This window comes from Mesoplodon densirostris, chromosome X (genome assembly GCF_025265405.1).
Source record: "Mesoplodon densirostris isolate mMesDen1 chromosome X, mMesDen1 primary haplotype, whole genome shotgun sequence".
NCBI lineage: Eukaryota > Metazoa > Chordata > Mammalia > Artiodactyla > Ziphiidae > Mesoplodon > Mesoplodon densirostris.
Window position 1 is genome coordinate 134170797 of NC_082681.1, and position 22550 is coordinate 134193346.

Below are 22550 nucleotides of genomic sequence, written 5' to 3' on the forward strand. Positions count from 1 at the left end.
TTCCCAGGGCAGATGTAGCCAACTCCATCCATATGGTAACAGCCAGTGCAGACTGGGAAAATCTTTTGGTTCCCAGCTAAAACTCACCCACGTGCATTTGAGGGCACTTCTGTAACTTCAAGTCTGCTGCAAATGCAATGTTGCCAAGAGGGAACCAATTTGACAACAGTAAGAAGCTCATTATTTCAAGATGGTTAAGGGCTCAAGCATTTGGGAAGCCATGGAAATATTCCGCGACTGATATTTCTGGTGGACAAATGCTGTTACACAGAGGTTATCCACACCCTAAAATAAACACATACACTGCACATTACCTACCTATTCTTAACACACACAAAGTGCTGTGATAAGCTCATTGACTTTATCACCATACAGACATATAATTCACTGCGGTTCTACATTGTTGTGGAAGTAGAGACAAAATAGCCTCTGGCACATTTTTTGTTTTAAACACATTCGTAGCTTAACTGTAGCTCTCTGATGTTCATCCCCAGTAAAATGGCTAACCGTGCACCGTGAATCACAGGTAAATGAGAACACATTTCAAGAAATAATAAGCTTGCCTTTAAAAGCAGCAGAAAGATCTTTGATCTCAGTTATTTGCCTTCCCAGAAATATCCCTCATCGAAAAACCAAGGGCTTTGCAGAGGTTTTTAAAAAATGTAGGGCTTCCCTGGTGGCGCAGTGGTTGAGAGTCCGCCTGCTGATTCAGGGGACGCAGGTTCGTGCCCTGGTCCGGGAAGATCCCACATGCCGCTGAGCGGCTGGGCCCGTGAGCCATGGCCGCTGAGCCTGCGCGTCCGGAGCCTGTGTTCCCCAACGGGAGAGGCCACAACAGTGAGAGGCCCATGTACCGCCAAAAAAAAAAAGTAACAATTTCCATAAGTGTTTTTTTAATTTAATTTAATTTTTTTATACAGCAGTTCTTATTAGTTATCAGTTTTATGCATATTGGTGTATATATGTCAATCCCAATCTCCCAATTCATCCCACCGCCACCCCACGCCCCCATCCCCTGCTTTCCCCCCTTGGTGTCCATATGTTTGTTCTCTACATCTGTGTCTCTCCGTAAGTGTTTTTAAAACATCAGACTTGACCAACAGAACATTTCTACTGACACTCTATGAAATATGAAAGTACATATGAATGACCTTGTAGAAGTAGAGTGTTGCAATCTGCATAACAGCCTTGGTCTTTGAAAGCCTCCTGCATTTTATCCTCCGTATCACTGAATGGAAGAAATCAAATTTAGCACATTCCTATAGTTGAGTTCACCAGTTGTTTCCTGCCTGTCTTTTTTTTTTTTCCACTCATGCAGTGAAATAATCATTAATTGCAAATGTTCAGATTCAATCACGACATTACTTTTACTGAAATGTCTACTTCAATAAGAGAAAGAGGGAGATACTGTAAGAACTGAATGGTGTAAAAGGTTTTACTAAAATCAACTGAAATTTTGTGTTGTCATTATTAATCCCTTTAAAGTGTGAGATACATGTTTCAATTCCTCTCCATCAACAAAACAAACCTCCATAGTCTCACGGAAAAAAGACTGCTTTTAATTTTGTGTTCTTTAATTATCATTTAATATCGTTGGCTTATGATTAAAAACGAAAAGTTTGCCAACCCTCAAGTTAGATTTTTTTTAATTTTTTTTTTTTATTATTTTTCCCTGAGTTGGGTCTTCATTGCTGCATGCAGGCTTTCTCTAGTTGCAGCAAGTGGGGGCTACTCTTCTTTGCGGTGCACGGGCTTCTCATTGCGGTGGCTTCTCTTGTTGTGGAGCACAGGCTCTAGGTGCACGGGCTTCAGTAGTTGCAGCATGCAGCCTCAGTAGTTGTGGTGCGTGGGCTTAGTTGCTTCGCGGCATGTGGGATCTTCATGGACCAGGGCTCGAACCCCTGTCCCCTGCATTGGCAGGCGGGTTCTTAACCACTGCGCCACCAGGGAAGTCCCTCGAGTTAGACTGACAGATGTAGAATCTTCTCGTGATGACTCCAGGTGAGTCAGAATATCTGCTGTAACCATGCCTGATTCATCCCCAGTCGGAGAGAGGCAGGTCAACGTTCTCATCCTGGATTGTGTCACTGGGGTAAAGAGCTGTTTCTGGAATCTTCAATACGCAGGGAGCTTTTGTGGGCCTAGAACAATTATCACTTGCATTTTGTCCATTGGGTTGAAATATAAAACTTCTAAAGCGGGCTCTTAAAAAATCTTCAGACATTATCCTTAAAAAGAAGAAATGCAGGGCTTCCCTGGTGGCGCAGTGGTTGAGTCCGCCTGCCGATGCAGGGGACACGGGTTCGTGCCCCGGTCCGGGAGGATCCCGCATGCCGCGGAGCGGCTGGGCCCGTGAGCCATGGCCACTGGGCCTGCGTGTCCGGAGCCTGTGCTCTGCAACGGGAGAGGCCACAGCAGTGAGAGGCCTGCGTACCACAAAAAAAAAAAAAAAAGAAGAAGAAATGCAATCTATAAATTACAGGATGATATTATCGAATGCATTGAACTACCAATGCAACCAATAATACCTTTTCCTTAAACCTATTAATAAAATCCCATGCCTCAGTTGCTCCCTCACCCGTATCATCCTCACTCCCATCCTCCAAATCAAAAGAATTTGATCCCATCTCCTTTGGAAAATTGGGGGATCTCAGGAGAAGACAGGAAGCAATCACCAATCACATTATAACCAAATCTGCATTTTTATTTAAATCTAAATGTGCACGTTCACATGGTAGGTTTGATGAAGTTTCATTTTGCAGAGTTACTAACTTTTTAAATTGAACTATACTTGATTTACAATGTGTTAATTACTGCTCTACAGCAAAATGATTTGGTTATACATATATATAGATACTTTTTTCATATTCTTTTCCATTATGGTATATCACAGGGTATTGAATGTGGTTCCCTGTGCTATAGAGTAGGACCTTGTTGTTTATCCATATATCTATAATTCTATATATAATAGCTTACATCTACTAACCCCAGTCTCCCCCCACCCCCCTCCCCTTGGCGATCATATGTCTGTTCTCTATGTCTGTGAGTCCATTTCTCTTTCGGAGATAGGTTCATTTGTGTCATAGTATAGATTCCACATGTAAGTGATATCATACGGTATTTGTCTTTCTCTTTCTGACTTACTTCACTTAGTATGATCATCTCTAGGTCCATCCATGTTGCTGCGAATGGCATTATTTCATTCTTTTTCATGGCTGAGTAATATTCCATTGTATATACGCACCACATCTTCTTTATCCATTCCTCTGTTGATGGACATTTAGGTTGTTTCTGTGTCTTAGCTATTGTAAATAGTGCTGCTATGAACATAGGGGTGAATGTATTTTTTTGAGTTAAAGTTTGTCTGGATATATGCCCAGGAGTGAGATTGATCATATGTTACCTCTATTTTTAGTTTTTTGAGGAAACTCCATCCTGTTCTCCATAGTGTCTGCACCAATTTGCATTCCCACCAACAGTGTAGGAGGGTTCCCTGTTCTCCACACCCTCTCCAGGGTTTGTTATTTGTAGAATTTTTTATGATGCCCATTCTGACTGGTGTGAGGAGATACCTCATTGTAGTTTTGATTTGCATTTCTCTAATAGCGATGTTGAGCATCTTTTCATGTGCCTCTTGGCCATCTGTATATCTTCTTTGGAGAAATGTCTACTTAGGTCTTCTGCCCAATTTTCGATCGGGTTGTTTGTTTTATTGCTGCTGAGTTGTATGAGCTGTTTATTTTGGAAATTAACCCCTTGTTGGTTGCATCATTTGCAAATATTTTCTCCCATTCCATACATTGCATTTTCATTTTGTCCCTGCTTTCCTATGCTATGCAAAAGTTTGTAAGTTTAATTAGGCCTCATTTGTTTATTTTTGTTTTTATTTCTGTCGTCTTGGGAGACTGACCTAAGAAAACATTGGTATGATTTATATCAGAGAATGTTTTGCCTCTGCTCTCTCTCTTCTAGGAGCTTTATGGTGTCATGTCTTAATGTTAAAGTCTTTAGGTCACTTTGAGTTTATTTCTGTGTATGAAGTGAGGGCGTGTTCTAACTTCATTGATTTACATGTGACTATCCAACTTTCCCAGCACCACTTGCTAAAGAGACTGTCTTTTTAAATATGAAAACTCAATTACTGGAAAGAATGGTTGCTTTAAAAAAAAGTTCTGGATCCATAGTGAAAGGACACAGATATCAGATTAAAAGGATTTACATAAGACCAGTCACATTCATGTGAATATTTTACATAATATAATAATAAAACTACCTGGAACAGGGTCAGTTTGTGAAAAACCATCAAAACCCAAAGAAACTCAGCAAAAGAAGAGTTCAAGTCCACAAACAGGTAGTTACGGATGGGACAAAAGGGAATAGAATTGGAACTCTTCTGTTAATTTGAACAGCTGATGCATCAATTAATTAATTTTTAAGTTCTTGAAGGACATCTGATACAATGAAGGGCACCATCTCCTAATTCTCTGCAGGTGTGGCTGACTCAACTCATTCTGGCTTGAGATCACCAATGGCTCACTCTTTGGGAATTTTGACACGCGGTTGATAAAGGTAGCCCTCCATTAAAAACAATTGTATAATCTTAAAACTAAATACATTATTTAAAATGCTAATAAGTGCCTGAAACTCATCAGTGACTAATTATTTGACTGCATTTTGGTCTTCTCCACACTCTTGAGGTTATTAAGTCTACTGTAGCTTCATGGAGGAAATTCTCTATCATTAAACACCCCGAGCATCTTCCAGTTTCCAGGCTCAGGGACTTCATGTTCATATAGGAAACTGGCCAAGATCCAAGTATTTCACCATGGAAATCATCAAGTGATACATCAGGTTTCCCAGAAACCCGATGGTTAAATACTTTTCAGTGTGATGTCATGCTTCACACATGTGTTTTCCATGTGTATCAATTAACGTTTCTTGAGGACCATGCCTTAATACCACTTTTGGGACTCATTCAAGTGTCTTGCAGGGTATGGAGCTTGTACACACTAATAAATTCTTCTTCATTTACTTTTGGCGAGAGGCTGTTGATGCTATTTGAAGAAACTAATATATAATTTGTCCCTTCTCTCATATGTTCTATGCCTTGTAGCAGTATTTATCAAGCTATTGTTAATTATCCACCCATTACCCCTAGGGAGAATTTGTAAACATGTTTTCCAAAGTTCCCATCCCCATGTTATTTTAATACCGTGGATCACAGATATACTCTACATTTGCTTATGGAATATATATACATATATATCCATATATATGGAATATATATATATATATGTTTTATTCTGAGTGTATATATAAATATACATATATATAACTTTGAGTGTATATATATATATATATATATATATATTCAAAGAGTAAGATTTTTATTGCCCCTTAAGAACCAGTTTTTACCCCCTTGAAAGTGATACATATTACCCCAGTTGAGAATGCAAATCTTGTCATTTCCATTACTATTTGTCACTGTCATTTCCCATTTCTTTTTCTTTAAATATTTACTATTTTTTAAAATTTTTATTTATTTATTTTTCACTGCATTGGGTCTTCTTTGCTGTGTGTGGGCTTTCTCTAGTTTTGGTGAGTGGGGGCTACTCTTCGTTGTGGTGCATGGGCTTCTCATTGTGGTGGCTTCTCGTTGCAGAGCGCGGGCTCTAGGTACACGGGCTTCACTGGTTGTGGCACGTGGGCTCAGTAGTTGTGGCTCGCGGGCTCTAGAGTGCAGGCTCAGTAGTTGTGGCGCACGGGCTTAGTTGCTCCATGGCATGTGGGATCTTCCCACCCCAGGGCTCGAACCCGTGTCCCCTGCACTGGCAGGTGGATTCTTAACCACTGCGCCATGAAGGAGGTCCCACAGTGATTGTTTATGGACAAAAGCATCTCAGGCTGGGGACCCCTGAGCCTCTGAGTCTCATCCTCCCCCCACCATTATAGGCTTGGGAGGGTGGCTGTAGGGGCCTGGAGACTGGCCAGGGGAAGGCTGTCCTGGAAGAGGCAGCCCCAAGTGCCCATGGACGAGTGGACGGGTCTGAGAGAGGCTGAGCTCTGAGGCTGTCCAGGGCTTCTCAAGGGAGAAACAAGATGCATCCTGAAGCCCGGAGGACCTGTGAGGTCCCTGCAAGAAACAGGAGAACTTGCTCGAAGATCTAATCCCTGCTTCCTGCTGCACGGTCTTAAAAAAAAGTGTGTGTGTGTGTGTGTGTGTGAGAGAGAGAGAGAGAGAGAGAGAGAGAGAGAGAGAGAGAGAGAAGAGGGAGAGAAGCAAGAGAGACCAAGAGAGAGAGTGAGGGAGAGATTATTTGTCCTTAGTACTATGAAACACACTTTTCATGTGAATTAAAAAATATGATCTAGGGCTTCCCTGGTGGCACAGTGGTTAAGAATCCGCCTGCCAATGCAGGGGACACGGGTTCGAGCCCTGGTCCCGGAAGATCCCACATGCCACGGAGCAACTAAGCCTGTGCACCACAACTACTGAGCCCACGTGCCACAACTACTGAAGCCCGCATGCCTAGAGCCCGTGCTCTACAACAAGAGAAGCCACCACAATGAGAAGTCCGTGCACTGCAATGAAGAGTAGCCCCCCCACTCGCCGCAACTAGAGAAAGCCTGCACGCAGCAACAGAGACCCAACACAGCCAAAAGTAAAGTAAAAAAAAATAATAAATTTATAACAAAAAATATGATCTATAAGTAATTCTTATTTTCTTTAAATTGGCCAGCTTGGAATAAATATATTCCTCCGTAGTCTTGCAACCCACGTGCTAGGTGCCCCCATTAAAGAGTCTTGATCCCCAATTGCTAACAGAGAGGGCTTGTTTATAATCCTTAATCATGCTAGCTATGTTCGAGCGTGACTAGCAAATGGTAATGCAGTGGGCAAGGGGATTGTGTGGATCTGGGACTTCAACCCTTTCATGTTATTAGTAAAGCCATGTGACTTCATATCAGAAGGCTCATTACTGTAACACAGGATTAGATCACATTGGCAAATGACTTAATTGTGGTCTACCCAAGGGGGAAATCTCAACCCTCAGGAATGAGATGTAGGAAGACAAGGTAACATCTGTCCTTCCCAGTAAATTTCCACTGATGGTTTTGGATGAATCTGCCCAATTTATGAGATGAAAGTGAACTGAAAAAGAGGAAACAAAATTCAACTTTTGTTATATTTCATTTTGTTATATTAAAACTAACACACCTTTTCTTTAACTGAAGTATAGTGGATTTACAATGTTGTGTTAGTTTCAGATGTACCGCAGAGTAATTCAGTTATATATATTTTTTCAGATTATTTTCCATTATAGCTTATTACAAGATATTGTATTTAGTTCCCTGTTGCTATGAGGTAGGACCTTGTTTTTATCTATTTTATATGTAGTAGTTTATATACACTAATCCCAAACTCCTAAATCATCCCTCCCCGCTTTCCCCTTTGGTAACCATAAGTTCATTTTCTATGTCTGTGATGTTTTCTATTTCTGTTTTATAAATAAATTCATTTGTATAATTTTTTAAATTCCACAGGTAAGTGACATCATATGGTATTTGTCTTTCTCTGTCTGGCTTACTTCACTTAGTACGATCATCTCTAGATCCATGCATGTTCCTGCAAATGGCATTATTTCATTCTTTTTATGGCTGAGTAATATTCCATGGTATATATGTACCACATCTTCTTTATCCATTCATCTCTCAATGGACATTTAGGTTGCTTCCATGTCTTGGCTATTGTAAATAGTGCTGCTATGAACATTTGGGTATGTGTATCTTTTCTAGTTACAGTTTTTGTCTTTTCTGGATATATGCCCAGGAGTGGGATTGCTGGATCATATGGTAACTCTAAAAAATAGTAAATATTTTTAAAGTGAGGCATTAGGGATAGATATCTAAATGCAGCCTACAGTCCCGTGGTCAAGATGCATGCACATACACAGACACACACACGCCCTCTGTGTGCCACCGGGAGTAGGTGGTTTAAGTGCTATCAGAAGGTCAACATACTTTGAAATGAGGGGAGGTGGAATGATGAATTTTTCTGCAGGAGGATGTGGGGGGAATGAGTGATTATATCAAGAAATTATAAATCCTTTGGAATTGTGTAATATCTCCAAGACTCTCACATCCTGGCTAGCACAGAGCTGACCAGATAGAGGGTGGGTTCCCTAATCATTCCCTGATGTGACAAATTGTGCACACATCAGGGGTGTTGATGAGTGTGAAACAGTTCTCAGCCAGAGCACAGAAAATCTATTTTGCTGGATGCAGGAAGTACAGATTTGGTTGTCAAGTTCCGCCTCTTCCTAAGTTGATACCTTTTGTCAGCCTTCACGAGCAGATGACGTACTCCTTCCTCTGGTTCATTCGTCTATGGTGTCTCTCGAAGAGCTGTCCCAACCATGCTGCAAATTGTAAAATCTTTAGCATCTTGGTTCGACTTGATCAACATTCTTTTACAATCCTGATCGCTGCAGCTTGTTTACAGCCCTCCACATCCATATACATCCGTGCATACATGCAGACATACCTATGTGTTTAAGTAACATTAGCTATCTGTCACAGTGTAACACATTATCAGATGTAGAGACTGGGACACACAGCGGCTACAGCTGGAGCATAGCTTGGCTGAGTCAGTCCTGTGCAACAAGATGTTCGTAGGCTGCAATCCAGGTGTCAGCTGGGGCTGGAGTCTCAGCAGAAAACTCGAGTGGGGAAGAATCCATTTCCTCTATCACATGGTGGTTGGTGGGATTCAGTTTCTTCTCACAGGCTGCTGGACTGAGGATTTCAGTTCTTCACCAAGTTTTGGCCAAAAGATACCATCCGTTTCTTTCCTTTTTTTTTTTTTTAATTGAAGTATAGTTGGTTTACAGTGTTGTAATTTCTTCTGTACAGCAAAGTGACTCGTTATATGTATAGATATACATTCTTTTTCGTATTCTTTTCCATGATGGTTTATCACAGGATATTGAATATGGTTCCCTGTGCTGTACAGTAGGACCTTGTTGTTTATCCATTCTCTAAATAATAGTTTGCATCTGCTTATCCCAAACTCCCAGTCCATCCCTCCACCTTCCCCTTCCCCTATGGCAACCACAAGTCTGTTCTCTATGTCTGTGAGTCTGTTACTGTTTTGTAGATGGGCTCATTTGTGCCATATTTTACATCAGTTTCTTGATATGAAGATATTACACAGGTGTGACCGTTTTCTGTGTCATTGGGTCATTCTTGACTATTCCAGGAAAACATTATCTTATTACTCTTGTACCAGTGCCTTAGAACAGAAGTTGATCTCCATTCAAAACTAGACCATTCGTATTAATATACATCTTCTTCCTGCTCTAGTTCCACATGTATGCAAATCCACATATGTTTACATGTCACATGCAAAGCACAATTGGCAATACTTTCCCTCTCCTCTCAAGGAAGGATAAAAAAAAATTGAAATGATGATTTTAAAGAAAAGATTCCAAAATAAACCTTGAGTTTGAAAGGATACAAGAGAGTAATGGTGCTAACAATATTTTGGTCAACCTCATCTTATTTAAACTGAAATTATAAACCATGTTCCGTTCACCAGAGAAGTTCTATTTCCCTGCTGGTATAGCTGGTACAGGTCACTAGTAAGACAGAAGGTTCTTTGCATCAATAAACAAAGCACGTCTATGCCAGTTCTTATTTTGTCTCTACAGTAGTAAACTTCTTTCTTTTTAAATATAGATTACCTGAAGTATAAGGTATAAAGTAGGAAGTGAGGTCGGGTGTGCACACAGAACAAGCATACAAGGACAGAATCAGGAATAAACCATTCTGGGAATATAAACATCTCTGTAATGTATTATATATATATATATATATATATATATATATATAATATATATATATATATATATATATATATATGATGTCTATATATTTACATATTATAGAGAGGGGTTATATATAACACCCTGTATATGTCACATATAATGCTATACAAACATACCTCATTTTATTGCACTTTGCTTTATTGTACTTCACAGATATTGTTTTGTTTTGTTTTGTTTTTTTACACATTGAAAGTTGGTGGCAACCAAGCTTCAAGCATGTCTATCGGGGCCATTTTTCCAACAGCATTTTCTCACTTCATGTCTCTGTGTCACATTTTGGTAATTCTTAGAATATTTCAAACTTTTACATTATGATTGTATTTGTTATGGTATCTGTGACCCACATGATCTTTAATGTTGCTGTTATGACTCACTGAAGGCTCAGATGATAGTTATCATTTTTTAGAATAAAGTATTTTTTAATCGAAGTATGGACATTTTTTAAGACATAATGCTATGGCACACTTAATAGACTACGGTCAACTCTAAACATAACTTTTATATGCACTGGGAAACCAAAAAAACCTGTTGACTTTATTTAGAAATTCACTGTATTGTGGTGGTCTGGAACTGAACCCACAGTATCTCTGAAGTGTGCCTGTATATTATATGTATTATATATAACCATTTACATTATATAAATATATTAAAAATTATAAACTATAATATATAAATATATATATTATATAACCTTACATATAATATATAACCCCTCTCTATCATATATACTTTATGTATTATATGTATACATCTGTATATGTATGTATGTATGCCTGAATATATATGTGTGTGTGTGTGTGTATCGTGTGTGTGTGTGTGTGTGTATCGTGTGTGTGTGTGTGTGTGTGTGTGTGTATATATATATATATATATATATATATATATATATATAAGTATATATACTTATATATATAAGTACCCCGGAAATAAGTTTATAAAGACTTAGGCAATAACGGTGGGAAAGTTGCTGCAAGTTCATTTAAAAATGAACTCTAGGGGACTTCCCTGGTGGCGCAGTGGTGAAGAATCTGCCTGCCGATGCAGGGGACATGGGTTTGAACCCTGGTCTGGGAAGATCCCACATGCCGTGGAGCAACTAAGCCCGTGTGCCACAACTACTGAGCCTGTGCTCTACAGCCCGCAAGCCACAACTACTGAGCCTGCATGCCACAACTACTGAAGCCCACGCACCTAGAGCCCGTGCTCCGCAACAAGAGAAGCCACCGCAGTGAGAAGCCCGCGCACCACAAGGAAGAGTAGCCCCTGCTCGCCACAACTAGAGAAAGCCCACGCGCAGCAACAAAGAGCCAACGCAGCCATAAATAAACAAACAAACAAACTCTATTTGGGGCCATTTACTGGGATCCAGTGTCCTTGGTTTTCATACAAAAGCAGTACCTAATGGGTTTCTCAGCCTCAATGAATGTACTGAAATTCAGGAGCTTGAACCCTTTTTAAAAAATCAGGGCCATTTAAAAGTCATTTCGGCTCATCATGTCCAGCGATGAAATAATAACTAGCAAAGGATTTTTAAAAATCAGATGGCAAGTCAGAGCATATTGCCACACAGTATATGCATCTTGCATAATTAATGGTGTTTTGGGGGGTTTAAAATAACAGTCAGAAGGACAAGAGCATGGTAGGGCCTGGGAGCAGACTTCCACCCAAGAGGATTTCATTTTTTTAATTTTCATTTCTCAGGTGCAAAAATTGAATTAGAGGAATGTACAACCTTCTTGTTGGAAAATACAAACTTGAACATCTCTCCTTAAAGTGTAGAAAACACTTCACCCACAAAACCAGTGGGGTCCATCTCTGTGTCTCTTCTAACTAAATTTCTATAATGATATTTACATGTATGAAAAGGTACATACTAGTAAACTAGTATGTGAAAACCTCATTTAAGTGATTGACATTAACCTGGAATTCATGAGAATTCAAGTTCAACTGGTCTGAAGTCTACTTTGTATCATTGAAAGGACAAGGTTCCTCGGGCACTTTGGAGTATAAAGTAAGATGGAATGAGACTAGCTAAACAAGCTACCTGGCTCACAGTTAGGTGCCTTCAACTTTCAGAGCCCCTACCTACTCCATGGCTATTTTTTTTTTTCCAGACTTTGTTCATTTGGAAGGATTCCCCACCTCTCCAGTTCCCCATGAAAACCTTGTTTATCTCTGAAGAATTTTCTCCTCATCCCTACAGGGAGCCTGCTATGCCTCTCCTATGCTTCTAAGATGGCACAGACCATATACTGCCTTGGATTTTAGTATTCGAAGAGCCTGATTTATCACCACCGCCTTAGATTTTAAGCACCTTACAGGTTATTCATATTTGTATCTCCAATAGTGTGTGGTAATACAAAGTAGTGTATATTAGTATTGCACTAATAATTATTATCCTACATAATCATAGTTCTATTTTATTTTTCCCATTGTACTGCTAGAGCCAGTATGAGGTAGTATTGCCTGATCATCTCCCTGGCATAGGCAGTATTGCGTTTAGGGTTGAACATGTCAGGCCCATGGGAACACGAACGTTATATTAGAATGTAGGTTAGAATCGTTCAAGGTTGCTGCACGCATCAGAGGCATCTATGGTACCTTATAGATTATTTCTCAGTCTCCTTCTGTTCTTGTGAATCAAATCCAGCCCCTATAGCAATGGGTCCTTCTCTGGACCCTATTGTTTAATACCTTTTTATGACATGTCTCCCCAGCTCGCCATACTCCATAATTAGATTTCAAATGGAAACATGAAGAATTCTCTCTTCCAAGAAGCCCGGATTTAAAACTGTATAACTTTTTTTTTTTTTTTTTTGCTGTATTATCGTACAATCTGTTCTCCCGATGGTTAAGTTGGGTTCTTGCTTTTCCTGGCGTTATGTGAGGAAGTCAGGATTAGGGGAAATTATAAACTCATAAAAGTATACATTCACTTGTTCTTAAAATAATACTCTGGCTCTTTAATAATACTCTGGCTCTTTTTAAAAATCCCAACAGGGTCATTCTTTCTTCCTTCCTTCCTTCCTCTCTTTCTGTCTGTCTGTCTCTCTCTCTCCCTCTTACTCAGGACTTCACTTCTCTAGGATCCGTCCTTGCAGCAGTCTCAGAAAGTGGACCTTTGCTTTCTGTCTCCTGCTCCTGTGGCCTTTTTCTCATTGCCACCAGAGCAGTTGCCCTAAAATATAAAATCTGATGATTCCTCCCCTACCCCCTGCTTAACATATGTTTTTGGTGCCCCACTGCCTGCTGGATAAATTCCAGCCATTCAGCATGGTATTCAAGACCCTCCATAAATAGGTCTCAGAGGAATTCTTCACCCTCTCGTCTTATCTCTCTTCTTTTCACCCTCTCTACCCTGCCCATCCCAAAAACCCTGTGTATTCCAGATCCCCACATACAGGTTGTCGCTGCTGTGCCTTTCTCCGTGCTGTTTCCATGTTTTTTCCCCCCAACTGCTGCACCTGATGCATGTTTATTTACCATTCTGTTACCCATTCCAAGCTTGCACTGCTCACCGCACGACAGGCCCATAAATCTAGAGAGGAAGTGTTGGGGCAACGAATAAGGACTTTATTCGGGAAGCCAGGAGACTGAGAAATGTCCCAAAGCACCATCTGACCGGAGGTAGAGTAGAATCCAGTAGAATAGAATCCAGGCTTCTTTTTTACTAAAACGGGAGGAGGTATTGACTGGTTGTGGTCACAATACAATGTTCCAAGAAAACTTCAACAATTGTTACTTGCTTTCTTTCTTTCTTTCTTTTTTTTTTTTTTTTTTTTTTTGCGGTATGCGGGCCTCTCACTGTTGTGGCCTCCCCCGTTGCGGAGCACAGGCTCCGGACGCGCAGGCTCAGCGGCCATGGCTCACGGGCCCAGCCGCTCCGCGGCATGTGGGATCCTCCCAGACCGGGGCACGAACCCGTATCCCCTGCATCGGCAGGCGGACTCTCAACCACTTGCGCCACCAGGGAGGCCCTTTCTTTCTTTTTTTAATCTGCACGGGCCACCGCTTGTGGGAATCTCAGTTCCATCACCGGGGATTGGACCCAGGCCACGATAGTGAAAGCGCTGAGCCCTAACCAGTGGACCGCCAGGGAACAGCCCACAATTGTCCTTTTCTGTTCCACAACTTTTTATTATGCCTTTAATGGTCAAGCCTGCAAGGCAGAGCCTTGAGAATGCGCTGTCATGTATATTTCAGGCTCTAGGCAACATTCTTCTACAAAAGATGCAGAGCCAGCCTGCCTAAGCACAGACCGCAGAGCACAAAGGTTAGAGCGAATGGAATAGACTGAACAGGGAGGCAGGTTGGTTCTTCTCTGCTACGGTGCCTTCTCTGCTGAGAGCACTCTTTCTCTGGAGACTGTTTTCTCCATCAGTTCCATCTGCATGGATGCCTATGACTTCATACGTCATAGGTACTTTCACACCTCCCGGTGATCACTTTTTTCTTACGCTGTTGGCTCCCTTATCGACTAGACGGTATGCTTCTTCAAAAATAAATGGATGAGTGTTACTCACAAATGCATTTTTAGCGCTTAGGATTATGCCTGTGCTCAAGAGATACCTACCTGATAAATGTATAAATAAGTCAGTGAATGCACACTTTCTCGGCAAAGCCAGTGACTTTCTGGCCTGCTCTAAGTTATTGTGTTTAACTCAAGTCTCTGCTTCTAAACTTTACTTTGGGAAGAATAGATGTCTACATATATAGAGACATCTATATCTGTCTATATATTTTTGTGTCTACAGTTATGTGTGTTACTAATTTGGGGGGAAAACTACACTTATTAGCGATACTATTATGTTATTGGATCTTAAATAATTATTAAATGATAGAAGAAAAATATATATTTATATAAAACATATGTATATTTCTTCTATTATTAGATTATATATCTATTTTGTGTATATATAACTGATGAAAACAGCATTCTCTCTGTACCTGTATGTATGGTATATATAGTCATCTTTTTGGTGATGCATGTTTTCGTGCCTGTTATCTCATTTATTTGTCCCAAGGAACCACAGAGAGCTATTTTCATCACTGTTTAAAGGATCTGTTCCCTAAGGTTCACAGAACCTAACAGACTTTCCAACAGGTGAACGCTAGCAGGGTTAAGGCACTCGACCTGAAACTAGGTCCCCTACATCAGCGTTTATCACCTTCCCCACTATTGGCTATCTTCCCCAAGAGTCCTTCTCTTAAAACTCCTGAGGAATCGCTAATTGTGCCGTCACACCATATAATGACAGCAGGTTGGATGCCTGAGTTTGCTGCCTAAATGCAGAAGCAATTGTGACGATGTCCTATGGATGGAAGACATTATGTTTTTCCTTCAGTAAGTAAGTCCACAGGCCTGTGAAATAAGGTTAAGAAAAGCAGACATTTATTTGGAGCTCCTTGCATGCCTAGTCCTGTATCACATATCACATCACAAGGATATCACAAGGTGATTTACTTTTGTCTTCTCCACGTTACAGAGGCAGAAACCCAGACGAAGTATTTAAACACACAGCGAAGGTCATATGCCACTTGAACCCAAGCAGTCTAGTTTGAGAATCTGTGTTCAGACTGCCACAGCACTCTATAGCCTTCCCTGATTTATCAGAGGGGAGCTTCAGACATCACGCGACTGACAGCCAGCTACCTCTAACCCAGTGATAAATACCAGGTCCTATTACCAAATTCTGAGTTGGCTGGAAAAGATGAAATCCTGGATCCCAAAAGTGAAGAGGGGTATTTCAATAGAACTGGCAGATGCTAGAAACTTCTTCAGTAGTTCATTCATCAAAACCACTACTGTATAAGAAACAAACAGGGGCTTCCCCGGTGGTGCAGTGGTTAAGAATCTGCCTGCCAGTTCAGGGGACAGGGGTTCGAGCCCTGGTCCGGGAAGATCCCACATGCCGCGGAGCAACTAAGCCCATGTGCCACAACTACTGAGCCTGCACTCTAGAGCCCACGAGCCACAACTACTGAAGCCTATGCACCTAGAGCCTGTGCTCGGCAACAAGAGAAGCCACCACATTGAGAAGCCCACACACGGCAACGAAGTCCCAACGCAGCCAAAAAAACCAAAAAAACCAAACAAAAAAACGCCAAAAGGTATTAACCCATCGCCTGGGCATAAAAGAGGTTGTGTCCTTTACAGGTCTTCATTCTAATTTTGCTAATTTATCTATCTATCTATCTGTCTGTCTGTCTATCTATCTGTCTATCTATCTATCATTGTTTCCCAGTACAAGCCGAATACCATCCAGAAACAGTAACACATTTGTCAGCCTGACCCCCGGGGAATAGCTTGCACTGCTGGCACTCACCCTTGGATAGCATAGCCTTAAAGGGTTAAAAGTGTTTGCAAATACGGCAGCGTGTGTGGTGTCCCTGAAGGGTATCTGGAGAGCGCAGGGAAGCTTTCCCGTGCGCTCTGGCACAGTGGCCCAGTGAGAAGCCCGCTCACCTGTTCCACCACCCCGGCGGCACCGGAATCTCTCTGTTCCAGCTGGTTTGCACTGGGATTAGCTGCTCTTTGCATGCGCTTGTAGCCGTGGATGTGGTTTCTGTAGCGATGGGGCCGACCGCGGGGATCTATTGGCTGCTGGCTTTGTAAATTTCATTCAGTTTGGTCCAATAGCAGAGGGGGAGCTGGGAGCCATCAGGACCTCTCGCTTCAATCTCTCTCTTTCTTGCAGACGGGTCTCTGTCTCTACATACAGAGCTCTTATTCAGACGTAACGCGGCTCTTCCTTCTCCGACTGTGTTCCTGTTTCTTCTCCCCCGTCAGACTACGACAGAAACAACGAATTTCCTGCAAACGGCAGTGTCGGTGGTCCTCGCGTTTCTTCGGGGGAGCAAATCCAGTTGGGATTCGAGAAAGCCAAGGCGCTTGGACTTAGTACATCCTCCTGAATCATAGCCTCGGTCCCTGGAAAAATCTGGATGCATAAAAAGAACACTTACAGCCGATGCAGCTTTTCCACGGCTAAGGTAGGTGCCGTTTTAAGATGTGTCTGGGTTTTTTTTTTTTTAAAGCCTATTTAACGTTTTGACTGATGTGTGCTTCCCAGCAAAAGATGATAAGCCCGACTGCTAACGTTTGCGCTCCACTTCATCCGACATTAAAAAAAAAATTTTTTTTTTAATTTTGAAAATTTGGATAGGAGTTTTTCTTCCATCGGTCGCTCCGTTTCTTAGGTGTGGGTGGGAGTGTGGACATATATGTACGGCGTGTCCTGTGCAAGCTTCGTGCACATCTCTACAGAAACAGTACATTTTTTTTCCTCATGACTTAAAAAAATTGGGACCACCGTGGTTTGGAAGCGTTTTGCTGCAATCAGCTATTTGAACGGCTCTGGGGCCGTGTGTGATGTGTTTACAAAATAGCGCTGTGTTACATACAAATAAACAGAAGAGTGTGGCGGACACAGGAAGAAAAAAAAAATACATCTGCAGTACAGGGAGAGAAAGAGCAAAGTGCCAGATCTCTGCAAAGCAGGACTGGTGGGGAAGCCAGGAGCACTTCTGGAAACTGTGAGCCATCACGGGCTTTTTTCTCCTCCTTCTTCTTTAAGGAAACTGTCAGCTACCACCTCCCCGGGTGCATTTTTTTGGGTTAACCAGAGAGAAAAAAGGAAAACAGGCTTGGCTGGGTTTGCATTAAGCGATTTTTTTTTCCCCTCCTTCCTCTGCTGGCCTTGAATAAGATGACGGCTTGTGTGATGCACGAAATAACGCACGTGATTGATTAGGACCTGGTTGGGCTTTGCTGGGGAGCGACCCGGGCGCGCTGGAGACCCCGGGTGAAGACGAAATAGCTTAGCGCCGTTTCTGCAAAGCTGGGGAGCGGGCCACCTGCCCTCCCACGGCCATCCGCCCTTCAGCCGTGCGTGTGGGCTGTGGGAAGGCAAGCGGCGGGACATGGAGGGCGCGAGGAGGAGTGAGGGCGGTTGGTGGCGTTGCTGCTTCGGGAGCCTTTGGGTCTGGCCTGCACGTCTGCGCGGGGCTCGCAGCTGCCGCCCGAGCGCCGTCCCCGAGCTGCCCGCTTCTCCCCGAGGACCACAAAAGTTGGCAGCTGCGGGGACCGGCGCTGGGCGCCCTAGCCGGGGTCTCCGGGGATGCGGACCCCCGTCGGTGCCCACGGAGAACCCTCGTTCCAGGAGCAGAGCCCGCGGGGCGAACGGCGGGCCGGTCCTCTCGCCGGAGGCGGGGGGCGGAGGTCCGGGGACTCGGTTCGGAGGTGCGGACCACCCGCAGAGACTTGGGCCACGTAACAGACAACCCTCCCCCCTCCCTCGCTCCATCCCCCCCCCACCCGCCGTATCCCAAAGCTCGCAGCCGTCCCGCGCTTCGGATCCCGCCCGCCTCCTACGCTTTCCCAGCCGATTGCATCCCGACCCCCGCCGCCGCCCCCTGCCCTTTCCCGCGCGGCTCGGCCTGACCCCCGTCCCGCTCCAGCGGGCCGAACAGGCGTGCCGCTCGGCCGCAGACGGTGCGGGGGTCGCGGGCCGGCGGCGGCCGGAGGAGAGGCCGAGGTCCCGGCTGCACCCCGACCCCAGCCCACGAGTGTTCCCTCCCTTCCGCTCCGGCTCTCCGGGAAGCCCGCCGCCTCTTCAGGGCGCGCGGGCACCCTTCAGTCTCCCAGACGCCCCCTCTTTCCCCGCCCGTCCCCGACCGCACCCCTCCCCTCCCCCGGCTTCTTCGCCCCTCCGAGAACCTGTAGGTTCGATTTCTCCGCCCGGCCCCCCCGGGCGGTGCGCCCCCGGATCCGGGCCCGGGGCCCCGCGCATCCCTGGGCCCGGCGCACCATTCCGGCGCCTGCCCGCCGCCAGACACAGCATCCTTTCTCCCCGAAGCGGCGGGGGCGGGGGCCGGGGGTCCCCCCGCGCACCCTCGGGGCCTGGCCGGGGCCGCCCTAGGAACGGAAGTCCCCCTCGGAGGGCGAGGGGCGCCCGGAGGACGTCTTCTGCCTCCCTCCCGCCCCTCGCCCTTTTCTGCTTTGTTTTTTTGTGGGTTTTTTTTTTTTTTTTTTTGGCTGCGGGTTTTCCTCTGGTGTGACTCCCTTCTCTGAACCGACCAGCAGGTGTGGGCCTCTTTTCATCTATTTTTGGAGCCACGAGGCAGCTCTCTCGGGCCGGCGGGAGGGGGGCGGGGCGCAGGAGGCCGCGTCGGGGGCCGGGGAAGGCGGCTCGCGCCCGCTCTGGGAGCGCGCGTCGGGAGTGAAGCCGAGAGCGCGCGCGCGCGCCTGCCGTGAGCCGGGCCCGCGGCTCGCCCTCCGTCATGTGGACCCAACTTGGGAGATTTGGGGTGAGGTGTGTCCGGCGGCGGGTATCGAACTCAGCAGGTACTGTTCTTGCGAGCAGAATCCACAAGGTGGTAGTGTGGATTCTTCCCTTGATTTCCTTTTTTTTTTTTTTCCTACTGGGTCAGTTTCGGGGAAACGGCTTTCTGTGCTCCTAGCCTAGGCTGTCTGAAGGGGTCCCCTGGCTGACCCGGCCTCCACATCCTGAGCGCGCTGCGTTTAACTGTTTTGTGATGCGAGGTGGTACGAGCTAGCTCCTTTTCGGAGTCAGCCTTTACCACGATTGGAGGGACGGGACGCAGAGGAAAAAAGAACGAAAAAAGAAAAGAAAGTTTGGGGAGACTTAGTTATATCCTGAGGGAGCAGAATTTCCAGTTTGTGTAGGGTTCTGCAGGCAACGTAGGAGTGCGTGCATAAGGCATCGTCGGTAGGTATATACTTCAGCTAGAAATTAACCGGGGCTTCAAGACCTGACTTTCTATCAGAACAAAGCAACCGCAGCTGCTAAGAGAACGGCGTGGTTTGAATGGCGATGCTTAGCTTTTTCCTAGAGAATGAGAGAGCCCGGAGAAGGGGTCCGGTGGCACAGAAATCTGCATCTTTCTGGGGGCAGATAGAGGGGCTGGGGAATTTTTCATGCCTTTAGTTGCCTTTAGTGGGCTTTGGAAAGAGGTTAACAGCCGGCCTTGAAAACCTCAGGGTAGATTTCCCTGTGTAGATGCAGCAGAAGGGTGTGTGTGTGTGTCTGTGTGTGTGTAGGGGGTGGTGAGTGTTTTGGCACATGGCTGCATTCATCCCTTATTTCCAGATTTAAAAAATGCATCCCTAAAGTAAGAACATAAGAATCTCACGGAGACCTCTGCAAATATTTATTTTTTTTCTAGATTAAAACTTAAATATTCTGTTACCCAAAGAAATGTACTTGGAGATCTATCTATCTATATATCTATATTTATCTCTCTCTATATATAGATATATATATGGCAATTTTAAAGAATATTTTCCTTGACATGTAAGAAAATCATGACGGCCAATAAGTAGCAAGTAGAAAATTACTTCATCAGTTTTAAATTACTGGATTAAAATGACAGGTTTAATTTTTTGGAAACCGGAATGATTTCGAGCAGGGAGTTAATGATAATTGCATTTTCATACTAATGGCTGTGCTTTGATGCCGTTTTCAAGGTGTTTTGACACGTTTTTCTTTGGTGGAAGAATTGTTGCTTTCCTTTGTATTTTTTTCCCCTAAATGAAAAGAGTGCTGAATGTACATTTGGCCCTAAACCCAGCCAATTTATACCCAAATCTCAAAATAGATATAAGATACTTGATAAGTGATGATTTGCTACATAAGGTAGATAAAGCAGGTATTTCCATGTTCTGAAATTTACAAGTGAATAGATGTGGGCAATATAAAAGTTCTCTTTTTGGGGCCTGGAATGTAGACCCGCAGTAAGTATGTGGGGTTTTCCTTTATTTCTGAACTTGGCCTTTTCATGTTTTTTCCTTTGTAGTAATTTGTGGAAAGCTTCTTGGTCTCTGTACAAAGATGAGAGTGTTTCCTCTCTATACACATTACAGTGCTTTCAGAATGTGCAAGCATCTCTTTAAGAGCTCTTTAGAATATTGGGCTTTGATGCCTGGACCACAACAAAAAAACCCAGGGAGGGTTCTCACAAAAGTAAATATTCAAGTGCACAGAGTCTGGCATGGCTTTACTGTTCTTCCGTTTTAATTGGTACTCCAGATTCTAAACCTTTATTGCACAGCTAGGTATTGTCAACAGTACAACCTGTTGACAGAATTTATGTGATTCCAATGAAGCCACCGTATGAAAATATTTCAAGTCCTTTAATGCCCTCACTCTGATGACAGGCTTCTCTGGTTAAAATATACTTAAATTCCAAACCCGATGAGAGCTGATTTTTGTATGTGAAAGTCAAGGGCAAGGAACAGATTTTTAATATATCAACCACAGCTGTATACTTTCTATAATGCTTTTGATGCTTAGCAGTATACATTTATTCCCAAATGAGAAAAATACGCGCAGGGTTTAGTTTAAGTCAGTTGCCCAATTAAAAAAAAAAATCCTGGATACTGTATCTTTTCAGAAGAGACACTTCATTTTCCGCTTAATTATGTTAAAAAAGTCAAAGACAGACTAGGCCTTGGATGTAGCGACAGCTGCTTTCTTAAACTTGTCAGCTACCAGTTTCAAATCAGATATTCCGCTTTGGGCCGGATAAGGGGAGGCAGTGAAAATCTCAAAATTGAGCCCACGTGGTTCTAGGCAATTAGGTCATCTGTTGTGGGCTGCAAGCCATTCATGGGCCATTCACGCCATGAATATTTTCCCGTTTTGTCATTTTTCTCTAAACAACCTACATTTGGCCTTTCAAAGCCTCTTCTGTTCTGTGCTCCGTGAGTGGCGGGATGGGAAACCCTTCCTCCTTTACTTAGGGGCAGGCAGAATAGGACAAATGAATAAGGGAGAAAAAAACAGTGGGACCGCCTAGAAGTTTGAGGTTGGCCATTTATAGGCTTTGAACAAATACCTCTGAGAAGGATTTATGTCTGCAGTGGGTATACGACACAAAAAGGAAATAAAGGGCTCATAAAATGAGCACATGAGTGGAGAATAGCCAGGCCACTTAGGGCTCTGATTTCAGCCTTCAGACCTTCACTGTTGAGATCACCTGCCCCAGGTGTGTGTGGAACCCCTGAGCACCACGTGCCTGTGGAAATTGGCCAGTTTCCAGAATGAGCATCTTCTCTGCACCAGCCCCCGCCCCCCCCCTGCACTGCCCAGAAGGCGTGCCTGACCGAACAGGAACCAAACCCCAACAAGCGTGAAATGTCTAGTAAGGTGAGGTTTTATTGAATTGATTCCAGAGGAGAAAAGAGTAATCGTATTAGGGAAGAAGTGAGGAAGAATAAACCCTACAGGGCCTCCCTGGAGGCAGATCTTTATTTCAGGATGGTATTAATGAAATGGCGTGTGCTTTCACAGCTCTTTGGAAATGAAGGGAAAGAACCTAGAGTTTTGTTTGGTGGTTTTATTTATGAATAGTGATTTACCACGGTAACAGAGCGCTCTTCTTTGGCTGGCAACTGGACCTTCTTGGTTTGATGTGTTGCTATCGGCGATCATTTTGGTTTCCAGAGGCTAATCCCTGATTGGATGATGAAGTCATCCTTCCATCTTGAAGTCATCATCCCAAGGGTATGTTTTTTTATTTTATTGCTTTGAGGTAAAAACATGTGACACAAGAATCCACTATACTGTACACTTAAACACATGTTTAAGTGTACAATATAGTCCTGTGGACTGTAGGTCCAATATCGTACAGAAGATCTAG

The 22550-nt window shown here is 43.6% G+C and overlaps 1 protein-coding gene across 4 annotated transcripts in view; it reads left to right on the forward strand.

Moving 5' to 3' along the window:
* Positions 1-16594: 16594 nt before the first annotated feature.
* NLGN4X (neuroligin 4 X-linked) overlaps positions 16595-22550 on the forward strand; it is a 342892-nt gene continuing 336936 nt past the window's right edge. For 3 of the 4 annotated variants that reach the window (XM_060087275.1, XM_060087277.1, XM_060087278.1), the window contains exon 1: positions 16595-16880. The gene's annotated coding sequence lies outside the window, so the exon portion shown is untranslated. Of the gene's footprint in view, positions 16881-19181; positions 19234-22550 lie in introns of those variants that run through there. The other variant, XM_060087276.1, reaches the window with a different exon arrangement.